This window comes from Antechinus flavipes, chromosome 6, assembly GCF_016432865.1.
Source record: "Antechinus flavipes isolate AdamAnt ecotype Samford, QLD, Australia chromosome 6, AdamAnt_v2, whole genome shotgun sequence".
Lineage (NCBI taxonomy): Eukaryota > Metazoa > Chordata > Mammalia > Dasyuromorphia > Dasyuridae > Antechinus > Antechinus flavipes.
This window is the reverse complement of record NC_067403.1, coordinates 116036023-116058317: the sequence shown is the minus strand read 5'-3', so window position 1 is coordinate 116058317 and position 22295 is coordinate 116036023. Positions and strand designations below refer to the sequence as shown.

General features: G+C 32.2%; 1 long non-coding RNA gene across 1 annotated transcript in view; it reads right to left on the bottom strand.

Annotated features, from left to right (window-relative positions):
* LOC127540172 (uncharacterized) overlaps nt 1-22295 on the bottom strand; it is a 135119-nt gene that overhangs the window by 29641 nt on the left and 83183 nt on the right. Inside the window, exon 2 of the long non-coding RNA XR_007948105.1 lies at nt 19444-19568. This is a non-coding gene — a long non-coding RNA (uncharacterized LOC127540172). The remainder of the gene's footprint in view (nt 1-19443; nt 19569-22295) is intronic.

Sequence of the window (22295 nt, the reverse complement as noted above, 5' to 3'; positions counted from 1 at the left end):
AACCTCTGTGGGAGAAATTTAGTAAGACATTGGAATTTAAGGGGGGAAAGTATAAAAAGGAAGCTACTAAAATGAAAAAGTTAAAATGAAAAATAAAATAAGTGTACCCTTTAGCAAATTAAATAACATATGCCAGGGCATCTAACAGACTTCAGCATCAACACAGAGTCTACAGCGATACTGCTAAAATAAAGTATCATGGAGAGAAGATGAGAGGGTTCTTTGTTTGTTTCTTTGCTAGTTTATTTTTGTTGTTGTTGTTGTTGTTTTGTTCTTAGCATAACAATGTCTTTTTAGAGAAGAGGAAACTAAGTGTCCAAAACAAATGACATTTATCTTAGTTACATTATACAGCCAGCAGATGTGAGAGAGAGAGAGAGAGAGAGAGAGAGAGAGAGAGAGAGAGAGAGAGAGAGAGAGAGAGAGAGAGAGAAAGAGGAGAGAGAGAGAAAGAGAGAGAGAAATAGAAAAGAAAGAAAAAGAAAGAAAAGAAAAAGAAAGGAAGGAAGGAAGAGTAAATTGGGAATGAGATCATTACATTTATATATATACCAATAAGAAATTTTTCTCTAATATTGAATAATGAAACAAAAAAGTTCTCTTGGATTACCTAGCCTCATAAATTCTTTTAATTTTACTTTTCTATTATGTCTATTAGAAAACATAAATTAAGAAATAAACTTCTTTCTAATCACACATTACATAGTTTAAATGTACATAGTATAGTTTTGTTGAGTTCTGTTCAGCAAAAATAATGAAAAAAAAAAGACTATAAAAATTAGCTACACCCATTTTAGGCTAATGCCTATTGACCAGTTTTAAGTTTGTCATCTAAGGATTATTCTGATATTGATACATCTAAGTTAAGCCTATTGACATATTTCATTCTCCCTACTCTTTATCAATAGATAAAAAGGTAGATATGTTTAAAATAAACATATAAATGCACATAAAACCTGCATAAAATTTTACAACCTTTTCCCTCAACTGACTCCCAAACTGAGCACTCCGTAAAAGGGTCATGCAGCTGCTGAAATGATTCTTGGGAACAGTGTTACACACATTCTGCAAAGAGAAAATCTTATCAAAATGAAAATAATTTTTCAGCGGAACCCTAGAAAATTCCATATACTCTGAAGCCTCAACAATCATACCAAACACCTTCAGGGTTCCACAAGATGACTTTAATTATATTATATTAACCTTCAAAGATATGACCTCCCTGGAGATCCAAGAAGTCTTCAGCAGTAGTGAGAAATTCTATTCCTTCATCGTCCATATTTTTTCCCTTACCAATGTGAATGGTGTGCCAAGTCACACGCACATATACACACATGCTATCACCATCACCAATAATGACTGAAATGAAATGTAGTATAAGATGAAAAAAATGTACATATATTAATTTAAGAATACCTTATTGCTAAAAAAAAAAAGTGCTAACCATCTTCTCAGCCTTAATGAACCAAAAAATATTTTTGCTAGTGGAGAGTCTTGCCCTAATGTTGATATCTACTGAGTGATTGAGTGGTTTGCTAAGGGGTGAGGTATATATGATGATTTCTTAAAATAAGACAACAATGAAGTTTGTCACATTGATTACTTCTTTTTTACCCTTAAACATTTAAAAAATATCACAGGGTTATTAATTATCAGAATGAGTGTTGGATTTCATCAAATGTTTTGATATCTCTTTGTATGGTTGTTGATATGATGAATTATGCTAATATTTAAAATAGGATTATTTAAGTAATTCATACCCTTCTCTGTTAATATGGGCAATCTATTTCTTTGTAAGTATTCAACCATTTCTCTTAGATTATCAAATTTATTGGCATACAGATGAACAAAGTTGCTTCTAATTATTGCTCTAATTTCCTTTTCATTGGTGGAAAGTTCATATTTTTTACTTTTTGATACTGGCACTTTGATTTTCTTTTCTTTTTCTAATTAAATTAGCTAAAAGTTTATCCACTTTAGTAGTTTTTTTCATAAAACATCTCTTAATTCTATTTATTAATTTAATAGTTTTCTACTTTCAGTTTTATTAATCCTCTCTTTTATTTTCAGAATTTCAAATTTGGTATTTAATTGGGGTTTTTTAATTAGTTGTTTTTCTAGCTTTTTAAATTGCAGCCCAATTCATTGATCTTCTCTTTCTCTATTTTATTTAAGTGAACATCTAGAGATAGAAAATTTCCTCTAAGAACTTCTTTGGCTGCATCTCATAAATTTTAATATGTTGTCTCATTATTGTCATTCTCTTAGAAGAAATTATCAATTATATCTATGATCTGTTGTTTCACCCATTTATTCTTTAGGATTAGATTATTTAGTTTTTCCAGTTAATTTTGGTGTATTTTCCTTGACCCTTTGTTACATGCAATTTTTATTGTGTCATGATCAGAAAAAGATGCATTTACTATTTCTGCCTCTCTGCATTTGATTTTGATGTTTTTATGCCCTAGTACATAGTCAATTTTTGTGTAGGTTCCAGGTACTGCCAAGGAAAAAATTGTATTTTTTTGTCCCCATGCAATTTTATTCAAAAGTCTATTATACCTAACTTTTCTAAAAATCTATTTACCTACTTAACTTCTTTCTTGTTTCTTTCATAGTTCAATTAATCTAATTTTGATAAAGTGAGGTTGAGATCCCCCACTAGTACAGTTTTGCTGTCTATTTCTTCTTGCTTCTCTCTTAAATTCTCTTCTAGGTACTTGCATGCTATGCCACTTGGTGCATATATGTTTAATATTGAAATTATATCATTATCTATGGTATCCTTTAGAAAAATGTAGTTTCCTTTTGTATCTCTTTTAATTAGATCTATTTTTCTTTTGTTTAATTTGAGATCCTGTTAGCTCCCTCTACATTTTTTTATTTCAACTGAAGCATAATAGATTCTGCTCCAATCTTTTACCTTTATTCTATATGTATCACTTTGCTTTAAATATGTTTTTTTTTTAAATATTGTAGGAATCTGATTTTTAATCGAATGTGCTATCCACTTCAATTTTATAGGAGAGTTCATACTATTCACATTAACAGTTAAAATGACTAACTCTGAATTTCTCATCATCTAATTTTCCTCAATTTGTCCTTTTCTCTTTCCTTTCCCCTTTCCCTCCTCTCCAGTGTTTTGCTTCTGACCATCACCTCCCTCAATCTGCCCCCTCTTTTATATCTCCTGGCCTCTTTTATTACTTCCCCCTTTCCTTTCTGCTTTTTCCTCCTACTTTCCTATAGAATGAGACAAGTTTCTATATTAAGCTAAATATGCTTGATATTCTCTCTTTAAGCCAAATCTGATGAGATGAAGGTTCACACAATTTGGCTCCCTTGTTATAAAACAAAGAATTATAACATAGGTCAAGAAGCCACTTCAAAGATCTCTAACTGATTGTAGTCAATTTCCTTAGGGATGGCATAAAGGAGAAACATAAGTACTGTTCAGATAGAGAACATACAAGGATTCCCACTATATCTGAAAATGCAATAAAGAGAATGGTAAATAGAGATTCATCTTAGATATTGCTTGAGTGTCCTTGACTAGCTCAAATAAAGGGAACAGCCAGAGAAGGGAACTGGGTTAAAATTCACAATATCAAAGCTGGTGAGATGTTATTTTAGCTTTTAAGGGGATAACAGGGCAAGGTTGCTTATTGTTCATCAATAATAGTTGGACAAGAATTGCCAAACAAACAAACACATAAACAATCATCTGGACCCAAAGTTGAGCAAGATCTTGAGAATTAATTTTGAGAAACTGGGGTGAGTTTTCAATAACATGTTACCTGCTCAATGCCAAGAAAGTCTATTTCATAAACAGCAATATTGTCTCAGTGAGATCATGTGGTTATAAATCATGAATAGTTATAATCTCAGAAGAGTAAAAATTCCAGGTGATTCAAAGGTCAATGGAAAACTAAATATTGAAGATGGAAGCAGACTGGAAGATACTACCAAGAATGACATGTATATGAAAATGGGTACAAAACCTACCAAGAATGTATAAAAAACAAAAAATATATGTTAATATTTATAAGGAATACTGTTTATGCTACTAAATTTGGTCCTTAAAAAACTCTGAAAGTATACTGACCTTCCCTTTACAAAAAAAGGAAATTGAGAGAGAAGTTAAGTGATTTACTCAGAATCACAAAAATAATAACTAAAGCAGATATTGAAATCAGTTCTTTCTGACACCAAGTTCAGTATTCTAATGACTATGCTATTTTGCAGTCCTTGTGGGAAAAAAGTGATAACAGTATAGTTAACTGTAAAGTATACTTGTTTGCAGTCAAAGGCCCTGAATTGAAATTTTGTCACTTTTGTGACTTAGTTAAGTTACTTCACATCTGTGTAACCTTGGTGTTCTTGCCTCTAAATGATGAGTGAGACTGTTAGAAAGTTGGGGTTCCTTGCAGTTCTAAATCTATAGAATCAATCATTGGATAATAAATGTAAGAATAATGATAACAACAACGACAATAATAATAACTAGATGTATATACCTATTTAAATCTTGCTAAATACTTTATAAATATTAAAAGAATCAGAGGAAGAAGACCCTTTATAGGACAATTAATCTCTGAAGGACTTAAGGTTTTCTGACAAGTATCATGTGAGACTGGAATGTTAAGAGATATCATCTTTGCCCAGGTGGATAATGCTTTCCCTCTGGTAAGAAATTCACATGTTCAAATGTCTAAGATAACAAGTGAAATGAATATTAGCTCTCATTAAAAACAAGGTATCCTAGGTATCCTTTTTTCACATCTTACCATATTCCTATTGTGAATTCTGGTAGCTTACTCTAGAATTTCCAAACAAAATTTGACACTTTTCATATTTCATTAAGTGCCTGTGGTACCAAGAAGGCCTGAAGTATGATAATAAGGCTGATTTTCATGAGTGACTGACTGGTAGATTCACTTTCATTACTTTATCTTCTACTGCCTATCAAAATGAATGTGCTAAATGCAGATTCCCCTTTAAGTGTAAATTGTTTATTATAAGAACCCTGACTATATAACAGTTAAACAACTCTCAGTTGACAGTAGTTATAAGAAAGATATTTTGGAATTTAATTGTCATCATAATACACTATTGCCTAGAAAGATTTTCTAGAAAATTGTTGTCATTCTGGCACATGCATGCAAATGACAATAACTATTGAGTATTAACCCAATGCATTGAATTTGTCTCCACTGAAAACCTCCAATGCCCTGATCAAGTTCGGTGTGACTTCCTAAAATCGGTACCTATGTTCTAAAGCTACTTGCAAATCACATCTTGTTTGTGACTCACAATAACCCTCTGAGTAATTACTATTATTATGCTTCTTTTAAAGGAAAAAAATAAACAGAGAACAGTAAAATGACAGCCAGTTAATATCTGAGACTGAATTTGAACTTAGATCTTCTTTATGCAAGTCCCAGAATTTTATTCAATTTTTCCCCAATGATCTTATAATCACATTTTATTTTATCTGTTGTATCTCCTAGTGGAATAGAATGAAAACTTATTTGGAACAGGCATGGCATTTTTTTCCTTTTAATGCTCTGCATCTCACACAGAACTATGAACATAAAAGAAAAGAAAGGAGAAGGGAATATGAATTTATTAAATGCCCCAGATGTGAATGGCACTATGCTTAGTGTTTGACAGATTTGATGTCATTATCTCTAGGAGGCCATTAATATATCTGGCCTGGGGAGTCCTTCTTCTAGTACCACCTTAAATAAATTTGTATGGGCTCTTTGCCAGATAGATGACTAAGAGATATTTGATGAGATCTTTATTGAAAACCTTATTGAATTAGGTGTTGAAAGACTATGATATGCAATAAAGAAATAGCTATACTATCAAAATTAGATAGACCAAAAAATGGAAGAAGTTTTTAATCAGAAAGCTAAAGAAGATATAGGAAATTAGCAATTAATAATCATGTTCAATTGCTTAAAGAGACAAAGTGGTGAAATGGATAGAGATCTAGAAATGGATAGAGTGGCTAGCCTCTGAGACAGGAAGATCTGCATTTGAGTTTTGTCTTTGAGACATATTTAATCTGGAGAAAATCTTTTAACCACTTAGTGTCTTCACACAATACTCTAAGATTCTTTATTAAGGTGCAAATTTTTATTGACAGGGAATTCCTTATTGGGACTTCCCTATTCTAATGAAATTACAAATCTGGTTGAAAATATATATACAAGGAAAAAAAAAAGAAAAGATATGCTTACATGCCTAGATTTCAGGGATAAATAAGAATAAGTTACTGAAGATAGCAAAAGAAAATGTTCAAATGTTTCAATCATATTGACACTTTGGGGACTCATTTGGAATTTTCTTGGCAGAGATACTGGAGTGACTTGCCATTTCCTTTTCACCTCATTTTATGAGGAAATGAGGTGAGTGAGGTAATCAGAGTTAAGTGACTTGACCAGAGTCACATAGTTGGTAAATAACTCAGAACAGATTTGAACTTAAGAACACAAATCTTTATTCTAAATCTACTGTGTTACCAATAGGGCCTGGCTTGGAGTCAGGAGGACCTGACAATCCCCAAATATCAATCATCATCATATTGATCCATCCCATAATATCCTTTCCATCTATAAATCTATTTTCCTATGAACCTCATGCAACTCATTGAGATAAACAGTGACAATTTTATTCCTGTTTTAGGCATGCAGAAATTGAGATTAAGGGACTTCCTAGCCAACAAGTGGCAGGGCTGGGGTTAGACTTAAAAGTTCTCTGGTTTCTTCTTCAATCATCTTTTGACTATACTTTGTTATACTACTGGATATATCATAGGGTTTCCCATTACCAATCTAGCCAGTTTTAGGCAGAATAGATTTAATTGGAGTATCCTATGTAGCTATGAAAAAAAGGCTAATGTTCAATTTTTTCCTAATGCTAAATTTTTTTATATGGTGCAATAATAATTTTTATATACTTTCTAAGATAAGTATGTCCTATTATAACTAATTAGAACTTATGTTTCAAATTACTGACAATTCAGGAACCTCTTTTGTGGTAACAATTAAGCATTCGTTACCAAACATCTTAATGGACTTTTTAGAATCAGATTTGACTAATGGATTTTACCTATTTTCAATTTCTCAGATACATTTAAAATTTTTATTTAGGTTATATGTATGTATTCATTTTTTAAACATATTTCCATATGAATCCTGTTGAGGAAGAAAAATCAGAACAAAAGAGAAAAACCATGAAAAAGAAAAAAAATGAAACAAAAGGGGGAAAATGGTGAAAATAGTATTCTTCAATCAGTCTCCTGACTCCAATAATTCTCTCTCTGAAGGTGGATAGCATGTTCCATTTAAAGTCTTTTTGGAATTTTCTTGGCTCACTGAATTACAGAGAAGAGTTAAGTCTATTTACAGTTGTTCATTACACAATCTTGCTATTGCTGTGTATAATTGTTTCCTGGTTCTGCTCATTTCACTCAACATCAGTTCATGTAAGTCTTTCCAGCCTTTTCTGAAATCAGCTTGTTGACCATTTCTTACAGAATTATAATATTGTAGTTGCATTTATATATCATAATTTATTTATCTAGTCCCCAATTGATGGGAATTCATTCATTATTTCAATTCTTTACCACCACAAAAAAGATCTGCTACAAATATTTTTGCAAATATGGGTCCTTTTTCTCCTTTTTTTGGGAGGCCTCTTTGGGATACAGTAGGGGCACTGTCAGATACATTTAAAGAACAATAAGACAGAATTAAAAAACAACATCTGAAAGAGCCATCCAAAATGATGTTTGGGTATCTTGGGAATGGAGTAGAACTATTAATTATATAGATGAAAATTATTTTATAATAATGGAAATCATGGAATAGCCTGTAAGAGTAAAGACAAGTATCTGCAAAATAAAAAATACAAATCTATTTAATTATATAAATAAGTCAAAACCAAGAAAATCCCAAAATAATCAGCCCAAAGTAACTGAGAGTTGAGTATAACAACCAGTTTAAACATAAAAAGGGAAACTGGAATTTTTTGATGAGACTAGGTTACATTAAAACTATTACATTCATAGTTAAAGAATTTGGATTAAAATCTTGAAATTCCAATTCCAGATCTTGGATCCCATAATCCTAAATCACTTTGTATCTTTGAGACTATTACTCTATGTGGAAAATAAGAAGGATGGATTAATTGAACTCTAACTAGGATTCCAAACTTAGAATTCATAGTTATTCATTATTTTATGTTTACCAAATTTTTAATAAAATAAGATTTGTTCAATTTCATACATATGTAGAACCTGCTATCAAAGTTCAGTCACCTAAGCTCTTCATTCTATCAAAGTATGGAAAAGTCCCTAAGCAAATCCTCAGAAAATAGTCCAACATTAAAAAATATTTCATCAACAAATATATACATTCATGTGTATATGTATGGATGTATGGATGCATGTGTGTGCGCGTATGCATGTATGTATACATAGTGGTTTTGAAATAACTTTTTTTTTTCCAATTCAGAATGTTTCCTGCAATCAAGAATATGGGCTTTGTCAACAAAAGAACTTTTGATATACAATAACATACCTTCTAGAACAAATTCATTTAAAAAGGTATTATCTGCCATTTGTCTTATTCTATATTGCCATTTTCCACTAAGTGCTAATAAGTGTTCTCTGTTGAAGAAGTTTACATTTAACATCTGTCACTTGCATCCAGTAACAGCACCTACAGGGAACTGTCAGAGAGACTGTTATTCTCCTCTGAAACACTAGCAAATCTGTCTCACATCATTTACATACAGATTGTTATAGGCATTCATCATTTCATTATGCTGACTACTTCACTATTCTGATATGTAATGTCTCTTTAATGAGCCTCAAAAAATACAATATTCTTTGATTTATGCCTGCTTAACTGAAAAATTATACAAATTGACAAAAAGAAGACTCATCATGAATTTTCATTTTTAACTACCTTATACTTATTTTTAATAGTGACTCAGGAGTAAAGACCATGCTTCTTTGACAAAAGAAATGATCCAATTTTGACTTGCCACGTTAGTATCTCTGTAGTTTTATGTGAATATTTCAAGTTTCATAATAAAACAGAGCCACTATTAAAAGGTAGAAAAATTAAAATTGATCCTTTTTCCCCCTCTGGGAAAGATATATATTGGAGAACTTCTTTCAGTATTACTATAACTATGATAAGACTTCCTTTGTTACAATGAAAACTGTTGCTATACTATTCATGCACTAGTAACTCATAAAAGAGACAATTTCCATGTTCTAGTAAACTACATCTTGCTTTATATTCTATGAGCTTTGGTGATATCACACTTAGGTTTTCAATAACAAACTACATTTTCCAATAATGAATTAAAGCTTTTGCTGTAGCTACCCGAAAATGAGAACTCACCCAGTATTGTTCTTTCTTTGTATATTTTTTATTGTGCAAAAATATTACCTCCATTTAAGTCATTAGGTAATAGAATTATAGCTGGATGGAACTTCAAGGGTCATTTAGTCTAAAACAGTTAGGCAGCTATGTGGAATAGTGGATAGAATGCCAGGACTGAAGTCAGAAAAAATAATCTTCCTAAGTTTAAATCTGACTTCAGTTTCAGTTACTTACAACCATTGTGACCCTAAGCAAGTCATTAATCCTGTTTACCTCAGTGTCTTCAGTAAAATAAGTTGAAGAAGAAAATGGCAAACCACCCCAGTAACTATTCCAAGAAAATCCCAATGGGTCACAAATGGAGGTACAAAGTATAGGAGATGACTAAAATAGGGCAAATACCCAAAACATTCACTTTATAAATGATGAAACTGAGTCCCAGGATGCATAAGTGATTTCTCCTAGGATTATATCAGTTCTACATGAGCAAGTTCTACAAGTCACTAGGTCAGTGACTCTATATCAATATTCTTTTCAACTGCACCACAATTCTCTAAGAATTCCAAAAAAACTATGCCACAGAGTCTAAGTTGACAGATTCAGCTAATCTGATGAGGGAAATTAATGTTATATTATGATATTAATAACCAATTCTTTTGTCTTCCATCATTTCCTTCATATTTTTCAAGAACCCAGTTTTGAAAAGACCAGGTAGTCATTAAAGCGTTGACCAGGACCTAGTAATGTGAATAATTCCTAGTCCCCAAGATATCTTCTCATTAACTATATTAGACTAGGACTATCCAAATGGGACTCTGCCTTCTGTTTGCTCAGCAAACAGGACCCAGTTTGAGTGAGAACTTCCCACAAGCAGTATGAAATTCGCCCTTCTCCCTTCATTAAAATTTGAGGTGACCTAGTCTAGAAAGGGGAGAATAAGGCAGTAAAAACACCATTGAGATTATCTTTTTTCTTTTTAAGACTGTTAGCATTTTACAATGCAAGGAGCTGAAGAAGGGTATTATTGGCCACATATGAGGAAAAGTTCACTGCCTACTGACCACAAGAGGGAAAAGCTAAGAACCTTTAACCTTAATTCCCTCAATAAAATGTTCACCAATCAGGATTGCCAGGGAAGAATGCAATGATGCAGAATAAGGCCAATTTGAAGGAAGATAGAACTATATATAAAAGACTCTGTAAGCTCTCCTCTATTTTTTTAAATTGGGTACATGTCATTGATCTGTCCTTTATTAACAAATGATATTGTGATCAGAGAAATGGTATTTTTTTTTTGTTGATCAAATTTCCCCTGTGACACTGGAAATGTTAAAAATACAAGATCATTGATGGACAATGAGTCTTTCATCTCAAGGCCCAGCTAGATAAATATGAAGAAAGTTGTCCTTAGACCACATAGTACTGAATTTATCACAGTAACTCTCAAAAATTATGACTTTCAATGAGATTACACAATGAAAACTGAGTTCAAATATTTCTTCAGACACTCACTAGCTGTGTGAACCCACAAAAGTTATTAGCCTCAGTTTCTTTATCTATATAGAATGGACCTACTTCACAGAGTTATTGTAAGAATCAAATGTAATAACATATAAAGAGCACTTCTTAAACATTAAAGCATTATATACATGCTAGCCATTATTATTATTGTGAAAATAACATGAATAATATGTGTCTATGTTTTCTGTCTTCACTTTAGAAAAGGTTTCAGTTCAAGGAAATAGTTAATTATGATGGGCTTTTAAAATGTGGCTAATCTCTATCTACAAAACAAAAGAAAGACACAAAGCAAAGATGAAAGCATTAGAGAATAATTAAAGAATGGGAAAAAAAAATATTTGCCTCTGAAAAGATGAGGGAAGAAGAAAGCTTTAAGTGCCTTCCTTTCCTTTCCCTGATTCTGTTCCCTTTCCTCCCTGGATCATTTTGGACTTCCAACCCTAAGCAAACATATTAGATGTGCCAGGAATGTTCACTAGACCCAAAACCTCCAGCTTCTGGGATAAGAATTCACTATATGACAAAGCTGGGAAAACTGTAAAGTATTATGGTAGAAACCAGGCATTTACTAATATCTTACAAGATAAAGTTGAAATGGATTCCTGACTAGATATAAACAGTGATAGTAAAAGCAAATTACTAAAACAAAGGATGATCTACCTTTCAGATCTGTGGAGAAGGAAGATATTTATGGCCAAAGAAGACCTAGAGAACATTATAAAATGTAAAATGGATAATTTTAATTACATTAAATTAAAAAGGTTTTGCATAAACAAAACCAATGCAGCCAAGATCAGAAAGGAAGCAGAAAGCTGGGAAACAATTTTTACATTCAGTGTTTCTGATAAATTATCTAAAATATATAGAGAAGTGACTCAAAGTTATAAGACTACAAGCCATTATCCAACTAATAAATGGTCAAAGGATACAAACAATTTTCAGAAGGAGAAATTAAAATCATTCCTATTCATATAAAATGCTCTAAATCACTATTAATTGGAGAAATGCAAATCATTACTTGTTGATTGACTATAATGGACTTGGCTTCTTTTCAACAATGAGGTGATTCCTATTGATCAGAGAAATGCAAATTAAGACAACTCTGAGATACCACTACACACCTGTCAGATTGGCTAAGATGACAGGAAAAAATAATGATGAATGTTGGAGGGGATGCGGGAAAACTGGGACACTGATGCATTGTTGGTGGAGTTGTGAACGAATCCAACCATTCTGGAGAGCAATCTGGAATTATGCCCAAAGAGTTATCAAACTGTGCATACTCTTTGATCCAGCAGTGCTACTACTGGGCTTCTACCCCCAAAGAGATACTAAAGAAGGGAAAGGGATCTGTATGTGCCAAAATGTTTGTGGCAGCCCTGTTTGTAGTGGCTAGAAACTGGAAATTGAATGGATGCCCATCAATTGGAGAATGGCTGGGTAAATTATGATATATGAATGTTATGGAATATTATTGTTCTGTAAGAAATGACCAGCAGGATGAATACAGAGAGGCTTGGAGAGACCTACATGGACTGATGCTAAGTGAGATGAGCAGAACCAGGAGATCACTAGGCACTTCGACAAACGATATTGTATGAGGATGTATTCTGATGGAATTGGATTTCTTTGACAAAGAGACCTAACTGAGTTTCAATTGACAAATAAATGATGGACAGAAGCAGCTATATCCAAAGAAAGAATACTGGGAAACGAATGTGAACTATTTGCATTTTTGTTTTTCTTCCAGGGTTATATATCTGAATCCAATTCTCCCTGTGCAACAAGAGAACTGTTTGGTTCTGCAAACATATATTGTATCTAGCATATACTGCAACATATCTAACATATATAGGACTACTTGCCATCTAGGGGAGGGGGTGGAGGGAGGGAGGGGAAAAATCAGAACAGAAGCGAGTGCAAGGGATAATGTTGTAAAAAATTTACCCTGGCATGGATTCTGTCAATATAAAGTTATTATTAAATAAAACAAAATTATATATATATATATATATATATATATATATATATATATATATATATAGAGAGAGAGAGAGAGAGAGAGAGAGAGAGAGAGAGAGAGAGAGAGAGAGAGAGAGAGAGAGAATGGGCTCCCCCTCAGTGGAGCTCTCTTAGCAAGGAAAAAAAAAACGAGGTGATTCAAGGCAATTTAATAGACTTATGATAAAAAAGTGCCATCCATATCCAGAGAGAGAACTAAGGAGACTGAATGTGGACCAAAGCATAGTATTTCCAGTTTGTTGTTTCTTTGCTTTTTTTTTTCTTTTCTCATGTTTTCCCCCCCTTTTTTTTCACCGAATGATGAATATGAAACATGTTTAAAAGAATTGCAATGTGTAATCTGTAATAGATTGATTACTGTTTTGAGGAGAGGGAAAAATTTGGAAGACAAGGTTTTGCAAAAGTGAATGTTGAAAACAATCTTTGTATGTATTTGAAAAAATAAAATACTATTAAAATAAAAAAAACCTTCACAATGTTCACTTAGTCTTTAAAAACATTATAACAGATGAGGCAGTTACTTTGTTAATTAAAACTACTCTTTTTTTTCTTTAAGTATTGTGTTATAGTAAAAAATAATGAAGAAAAACATAAACACTGACAAAAATTGTTTATGTGTTGGCAAGATTTTTCAGGTGGTACCTTTTAGTATATATTGTAAATCACATTAGAAAGAAAAGTATATGTAATTAAGGCCACTATCTGACCTTAATTCACAAACTAACTCCTAAATCACCATGAGTAACGCATATAAAGATAGAGATAAATTAGGGTTTGGCTTCTATAGGTTTAAAATTAAGATCACCATAATGTTAGCCTTCAGTAATTAATACAAAATCATTTGCATTTTTCATCAATTGAAAACAAGAGCAGACCCTACCATACCATATTACACTATTGTGATTAAAAAAAAAAACTCCAAAAATAAAACAAAAAAACAAAATTCTGGATTTCAAGTGAAATGAAAGTATGCTTATACCTTACTAAAAGATAAATTTGCAAATAGAAATAGGGTCTGCTGAGATAAATTTTGCTAGTTTAAAAAAAATCCAGAAATGCACTGTGAAACTGATACAGCTTGAATTTCAACTCATTCTAAAAACAATGGCAAAGCATTTACTAAGTTCCTATTATGTTCGTGGACTCTGTTAATAGCACTTTATATGCTCCCAATGCTCTTCCATCCAGAGAATGTAAGCTATACAAACTTGTATTTCTTTCCTTTACACAGACATAGGCATAATCCACAAATGTTCTTTGGACATGGAAATTCAGTGCTCTGCAGAGATCATTGCAAATCTGCTTTAGCATAATCAAAATAAACCATTCATTTTTCAATTAAATTTCAGGTGGTGATAGTAGAGATCAAATTCCATGTTTTATGGTTTTAAAAACATAACCACCATAGTCCCTGCCCTCAAGGAACTTATCATCTATGGTATACTAAGGAAAAGAAGAAGTGGAGAATATTAAATGTAAATAGATAATTACATGCAAAATATATTCAAAGCTATACCAAGTTATTTCAAGGTGTAGAGAACATTAATAATTCAGAGTATCAGAATTCTCCTGGAGCTTTAAACGAAGCTAGGGAATATAAGAAGCCCAGGTGACAGAGAATTGCATTCCAGGTTGAAAAAATATGGAGACGGGAGAATTCAAACTTAATTAAGAGGAACAGAGACTAGGCCAGTGTGACTGGACCAGAGTTTTGTGAAAGAGGGTACAATGAAATAAGGCTAGAAATGTAGAGAGGAGCTAGATAGTGAAAGACTTAACCAGATGGAGGATTTTGCATTTTATCCTAGAGACAACAGGAAGAAACAAGACTTTTAAGTAAGCAAATATTATAGTCAGAAAAAAACCAATAGAGAAAAAACCATATCAAAATATGAAGTATTAATAACCTTAATAAGTTTCAAGTGTGCAAAATAATTATAACAATTTCACCTAAATTTAGAGAGCCACATTTGAACCCATGACTTCTACCAATCTGATCCTTTTCCAGCATGCCTCACTGTGGTCCAAACTTATATCACTTGCCTGAGACGAAGATGTAAATGGCATGTGGTCATAGTAACAGAAGATATAAAGTTTGAGCACATATTAGATGAAAGAGTCAGTATTCAAACACATGTTATATGACTAAAGCCATAAGCGAAATCTATTGAGATTGCATTGAATCCAGGGATAAGCAATAGACATGTTTTATTTGAAATGAGAAAATGTGTAAAGAACTCTGTAAGCTTTAAAGTATTGTATAAATAATTATTATTTTAAATCAGTTTTGCAAATACAGAATAGTCATCATGCATATAAGGCTACTCATGGGGAAAGTATTTGGGGTTTCATTAAACTAAGGTCTTATTATGAGTTAACTGTGTGATATGGCAGTCAATAAAAAGTTAGTGATTTGCTAGATTGTATTTAGATGATAAGATCATAGATCCAGAAATAGAAGAGTTATTATTGATCATCTAGTTCAATGATAACAAACTCAGAGATAACTGGATTCTTGTGGACTATATACTGACTAAGAAAACCACAAACTAACATTATTTATGTGGTACTGTATTTTTGTTAATTTTGTTTAAAAATTACAAATTAAAATGTAATCTGATTTTTGTTGCATTCCTGAGTTTTGTAACTCCCTGCATGAATCTGATGCTTCTCATTAGTCCAGCACCATGAGAGATGTTCTGTAGTCTGTTCAAACTGGCTTGGAGTTGCTTTTAAAATTTTCAGTATGACTATTTACACTTTAAAATCAGCAAACACAATGGGCAAATCAGGGCTTGATTTATTTTATTATTGTTGTTATTGTGATTGATTGCCTAGACTTCAGATAGTGATGGTTAAAAAAATAGTTAGCAATTCAGATTAAACTTAAAGGTATGATATGGGCACATTTTCCCCAGAAAGATGGACAATTATCATTTCCCAACACTCCCTGATGACTACCCTTCTAACAGATTAGGAGTCTGAAACAGAATGAAGAAAGTGATTATTCAGCTGTTTTTTGTCCTTGTCAAACCATATCTGTGGAATTATGTTCCAATGGGGGAATTACAAAGGACCTTGACAGGTTAGAGTGCATCCAGAAGAAATCAGGCAAGAACTAGAGCCCAGACTCTTCTGATTATCCTTTAGCTACAGTAAGGATATTTATGGAGAAAAGAAGATTTGGGAGCTGGCACTATAACAATCTAATATTTGTCATGTTGAAGGGATTAGATTTTTTTTAGCTTTATGAGCAATATGTATAAGGTAAAAATAGGCTCAATTTAAGAAAAAAAGTGAAAAGGCCTATCTAGCAAACTGGTGAATTTCCCAATCACTGGAAAGTTTCAAGAGATCCCCAGGATACACTCAATTATAATGTTACAGAAAAATGGGTTTTTTTTGATCAGTTACACATCTGATTAGACAAATGAGACATTCTAGCTGGAAACACAGATGCATGTGGATCCTATCTCTAATAGTTTTAACCAAGTAGTGATAATGAGTGGAAAAAAAGGAAACCAAACAATTTCTGTATGTTCAGTTTTCCAGCTGGTGCTGTATTTCTACTTCTTTATTTCTCAGGTTCTTAGTTATGCCTCAACTGATAATACTTAATATTTCCTTAAGAGAAATCATTAAAATGACATTAGCAATGACTTTGAAATTGTTCTTCAAGACCTGCAAGAATTGAAGAATAATTTTAACAGCTACTGAAGCAGCTGTCTGGACATATGCTGGTATGGGACAGCACATCTGAGTGCATGACATGTAAAAACAATCATACTTTAAAATAGTCAAGGTAAAAATTTCCCAAAAGGAATGACTCTTTAACATTCCTATTGACTATCAGATTATCTCATCTCTTAATAAAAATAAGTAAAACACACACACACACACACACACACACACACACACAAATTGCAAAACTGGATATCTCTGATTTTACCCTTGTATATTTTCACAAAAATGGTTAAAATAATGATGCAACTTTTGGTTCTACAAAATAGATTGCCTTCCCTATACACACATGCTGCCTATAAAATACCCCCCCAAACTCTTGTGCTGTTTTGAGCTCAAGACAATAAATGCAGCATCACAGAGTTTCCTCTAAGAGCCAGCTGTATATACATGAACTATTCCATTCCAAATTCCATTTAATTTTTAGTTTGTGAAGTAGTCTGTAGAAGATATTTTTTTCTTCTTTTGAAAAGTAATAAGAAATGGTCTGCAAATGCAAAGATAAACAGTGTGATAGAAATTTGAATAAAGCTATAAAATCTGTAAATTTTGAACAGCTGCACCTCTGAAATACAAACAAACCCATCTTCATTATGACATTTATTTTGCTCTGATTCCTGAGAATCCTGTTGAATACTATGACCACTAGAGGGCTTCCACATTTTGTCTTAAGAATAAAACATTATTCTAACATTGGATTACCTCCCTGTTAATGAACAGTAGTACTACCATACTTCAATGATTGCTATTAATCTCCCAATACCTATATTTATAGATGAAATACAATATGACATAATAAAGTGGAGATATGAAAAGACAGTGTTATGGATTCATTTCATTCTTAGCTTTTACAGTTCTTAGAATAACTTACAGATTCTGTTTCTTTACTCATTAGGCCGTATTCTACACTGAAAATCATTTCTGTGAATTTGTTACTATCCATATGTTCCTGCAGAATGGCCTGGGCCATTTTTAGGAGAAATTGAGTTGGATCAAAGCATGTTTCATGTTCCATCCAAAAAGTTGCTTTGGTATACAAACTCATCAACATTTGTTTCATGATTGGGGAAAAAAAAAAGCTTAAAACCATTACTACAGTGAAAAGAAATAACGTAATTTAAGAAACTATATTAGTGTGATGAGATATACTAAGAGTCACTTTCTAAAAATGTTTTAACAGGGAAATACCCATCTTTTTATTAAGTTTGATTTTTGGACTCTCTTGAGTGCTAACTTGACATTGAATCAATTCCATGATTAAATTTCATGAAAAATGTCCAATTAGACAAGAAAAGGGGGGTGAAGACAAAAGACACTTAGGACAAACACTATAGAATTTACATGAACCATTTTAAAATAAAAATCATATCTTTTTGTATTGAATCATTGATAAACATCAATGTGTGACAATATTTTAAAAGCTAGGAAAATATTTAAAGAATGAGCTGAACAACAGAATTTTTAAAAAATATAGCTTGGATTGCTTTCTTTCTCTGCACAGAAAATTTTAAACTATACCTAAGTTATAGTTTCAGTACATTTTGTTTCATTTTATACATTATATTAGAGTATTCTATCAAATAAAGAGGAGAGTGAATATATTTTTCACTTACAAAGCTTTTCAGGTGATAAAGTTAGAAACAAAGGGATACATTTGACCTACTCTATGTAGACATCCAAACCTAAATAGATCTGAATTCTTTTGAAGCTTTTTGGCATCAAATTTCAGATCTTTGATAGTCCTTTTGTCTGGAAGACTGAAGGTTCCAGAGCATATCTCCTAGGTTACAAAATATTTGGTTGGATAAGAATGGATTGAAAAAAATAAAATGAAATGGCCTCAGAAGGAAATTCAAACTTCATGAGAGCAACATACTTACACCCAAAGGAAAAGCAAAAATTATAGTTAGAACCTATTTTGCAATATTGACAATCAATTTTATTACAAATTCTTTAATCAAATAATTTGTTATGAAGACATAAAATTTCTAACAGCAAGTCACCAATACCCATTATAATGGCCTTGTATAGGCAAAGATGAGTGCTTCAGTTCTTAATCTTTTCAAAATAGAATTTCTAAGATTCTCAAGCAACTTCAGTTTGAGCAAGCTTCTCATTCTAACTCCAAAGATCAGCATTTGTAAATTTTAAAACATCAGAAAGGGATTAAATCCAAAAGTTTGGCACATAGGTGTCTTTCATTCATGTATAGTTTTGATCATAGTGGATGGAGTACTTTGATTAGGTATAGACAATCTGTCATTGAGATTTGCAAGATGTTCAAAATATTTTCAACTTCACAATACAAATTTTCTATGTGTCTCGGCAAAAAGCAATTCATTTTTGTAAGTAATCATTGTGGCAAGAAATATAGCTCACTTCAAGTTTATCCTAAACATTTTACTTAACCCGAATTCCATTTGTTACAAAATCTAAGATGAGTTGTCCTAAAAGTCTTAGTGCAAATTTAAACTTTAATAGCTTAACAAAAGTTTATCAGTTTTAATGGTTAAAAACTATACTAGGACATGTGGAACACCATTTACTGTAAGAAAAATCCATCAGCTTGTAAATAACTTCTTCAAGTATCCTTTCTTGGTGCAATCCATGACTCAGAAATCTTCAAGTGTCTCCTGTCTCCTACTACTGCTGTTGCTGTTATTTTTAAGTGCCACAAAAGTGGACTCTGTCTTAAATCATCAAGCATCAGAGCAATATAAAAATTACTTCTTATTTCACTTAAAGTACTTACAGTGAGCTGCTTCTTCAAGTTGCCTTAGTGTTTCAGCAGGAATATTCTACGTCCGAAGAAAATTCAGAGGGTAATTGTTCAATTATTCTTTCTCTCTCCACAATCTGCTCTCACTGCATACAGTTCTTTAAAGAATAAAAAAAAATCTCATTTCAAAACAGAACAAGATAAATTCATTTCACAATTTCTCGTATGATGGAAAATACCACTTGTTATAACTGGTATACATTTACACTCCTCTAATCTGAAAGCAAAAACAGTGGTCACTGAAGAAACCAGCAGATTTTCTTAGACAAAATGAATTTAACTCTGACTACATCTACCATGAGGAAGTATAAAAATAGATTTCATTAAATGCCATTCAATTATTTGTCAAAAATTATCAAGTCCACTAAAATTATATGTGCTTAACAAAATGTATGTCTTCCAAATGTAATCAGTCAAACAATAAATATCTATGTTTATGTCTATTAGGTGTCGGGGAATGTGTATAAGGATTGGGGACACTCAAAGAGGCAAAAAATCATTCCCTGCACTCAGGGAGCTTACAATCTAATGGGAAAGACTATATATATATATATATATATATATATATATATATATATATATATATATATAACATATTATATAATCTATACATTTAGATAGATTGATAGATACCACATAACATGCATACAAAGTAAGTTATATACAAAGTCTATTAAAAATAAGAAACAGAGGAAAGGCACCAGAATAATGAAGAGATGGGAAAGGCTTTCCATAAGAGAGAGGATTTTAGCTGAAACCTAAAGGAAATCAAAGAGATCAGTAAGTAGAATAGAGGTAAAATAGCATTTCAAGAATAGACAAAAACCAGAAAAATGCCCAAGGCTGGAAGAGAATATGTTTCATTTATGGAACAAGAAGGAAGCCATTGTCATTAGATGGAAGAGTATATATTGGGGAGTAAAATTTAAGAAGACAGAAATGGAAAAAAGGGCTAGATTTTAAAGAGCTCTGAATGCTAAACATAGCATGTTGTACGTAATCCTAGAGCCAACATGGAATTCCTGGAGTTTTATAAAGTAGGGTGGTGACATGATTGGAGTCGGGAAGAGACTAGAGGCAAGCAGACCCATTAGCAAGTTACTGCAGTAGTTCTAACATGAGATGATGCTGGCTTATACCAGAATGGTAGCAGTGTCAGAGGAGAAGAGAAGGCTTATTTGAGAGATGTTGAAAATATGAAGTCAAAAGGTCTTGGCAACAAATTGGATAAGGGGTGAGTGATAGCGTATCTAGGATGACTCTTTGGAATGCACAGTATTACTTCTTGTTCTTTTCTGCATCAGCAGGCTAAGAAAGCTGAAAAGCAACTTTGAGATATAGCTATCCTATATATTATCTCTAACTGTCTCTTATCTCTACTTCTCTCTCTGGGTGTCTATATGGATATATACATACACACACATATCTAAACCTGCTTCTATACCTCTAAGTTATCTCTGTCCCCTTTTTCTATTTGGCTAATTTTGCTATTTAAGGAGTTATTTTCTTCAAATAATTTTTAGGCCTCTTTTACCATTATGTCAATTCTGCTTTTTTTTTTTTCCCTCCAAAAAAATTCTCTTGAAAGAAAGAGTTTCTATAGTGGAAGGGAAAATGAGTGATGGATAGGTAAATGGTTATCAATTCTTAAACCTCACTTTCATTGGAATTGAGTTGAAGAGGTAAGAATATATAGACACACTCAATTATGAATAGAAATCCATCCTGCTGAATAGAGAAATAAAAGAAGGACATAAAGAAAAGGAGAGGACTGATAAAAGGCAGGGTATATTAAGAGAGGTAGTGGTTAGATGCAAAATAGAAATTTGAGGAGAGACAGATAAAAGAGAAAAAAAGGAAGAAAGAGGAGAAATAGGATACAGCAAAATGCACAGTAATCATAACTGAATGCAAATGGGATTAACTCACTCACAAAACAAATAGTATAATTAATCAGAAACCAGAATTCAAAAATACATTGTTTATAAGACACACTTGAACCAAAGAGCTAAATTAAAAGGCTAGACCAAAAGACTTCAGCTGAAGTAAAAAAAAACCAAAAAAAAACAAAAACATAAAAAAACACAAGTGACAATTATGATCTCAGTGAAACAGCAATAATTTACTTATTTTAAAGAGATAGAGAAGCTGCATTGTACAATTAAGTAATATCAAAATTTTTACAGTAAATTTCTCTGATAAAGTGCTAATTTCTTAGACACATAGAGTACTGTCAAATTTATAAAAATAAATCTCATATCCTAATTCATAAATGGTAACATATACATACACTTTTCAGAAGAAGAAAGTAAAACTATCTAAAGTGTAGAGGGCTGAAACTCTTGAGGGTTGAAACTCTGAGGTTGGTTCAAGCATTAGGGCTAATTACTGATTGTATTACTCTATGGGCATGTGTTTGGGGAATGGCCCTTCCCACTATCCTGTGCTGGCTTGATAATTGGTGTATACAGAGAATTGTAGGAGGGACTAGGGGATGGAGTAAGACTAGATCCTACCTTTAAAAACCAAGAATAAAGACTAAGGACTTTTGCTTATCCTGACTCTGGCTGATTCTAAGGTATCCAGGGTGCTAATGTAGTCATTACATAAAATTAAATTTAAAAATGTTCCAAATTACTATTGGTTAGACAAATGCAAATTAAAAAAAATCTGACGTACCACCTCACAACTATTAGAATTGACAAGTCCTGTCGGTAGAGTTATGAACTGATTCAACCATTCTGGAGAATAATTTGAAACACCATAAATATTGGCATAACCTCAAACAAAAACAGTAGTGATTAGAGAATTGCAAATTAAAACAA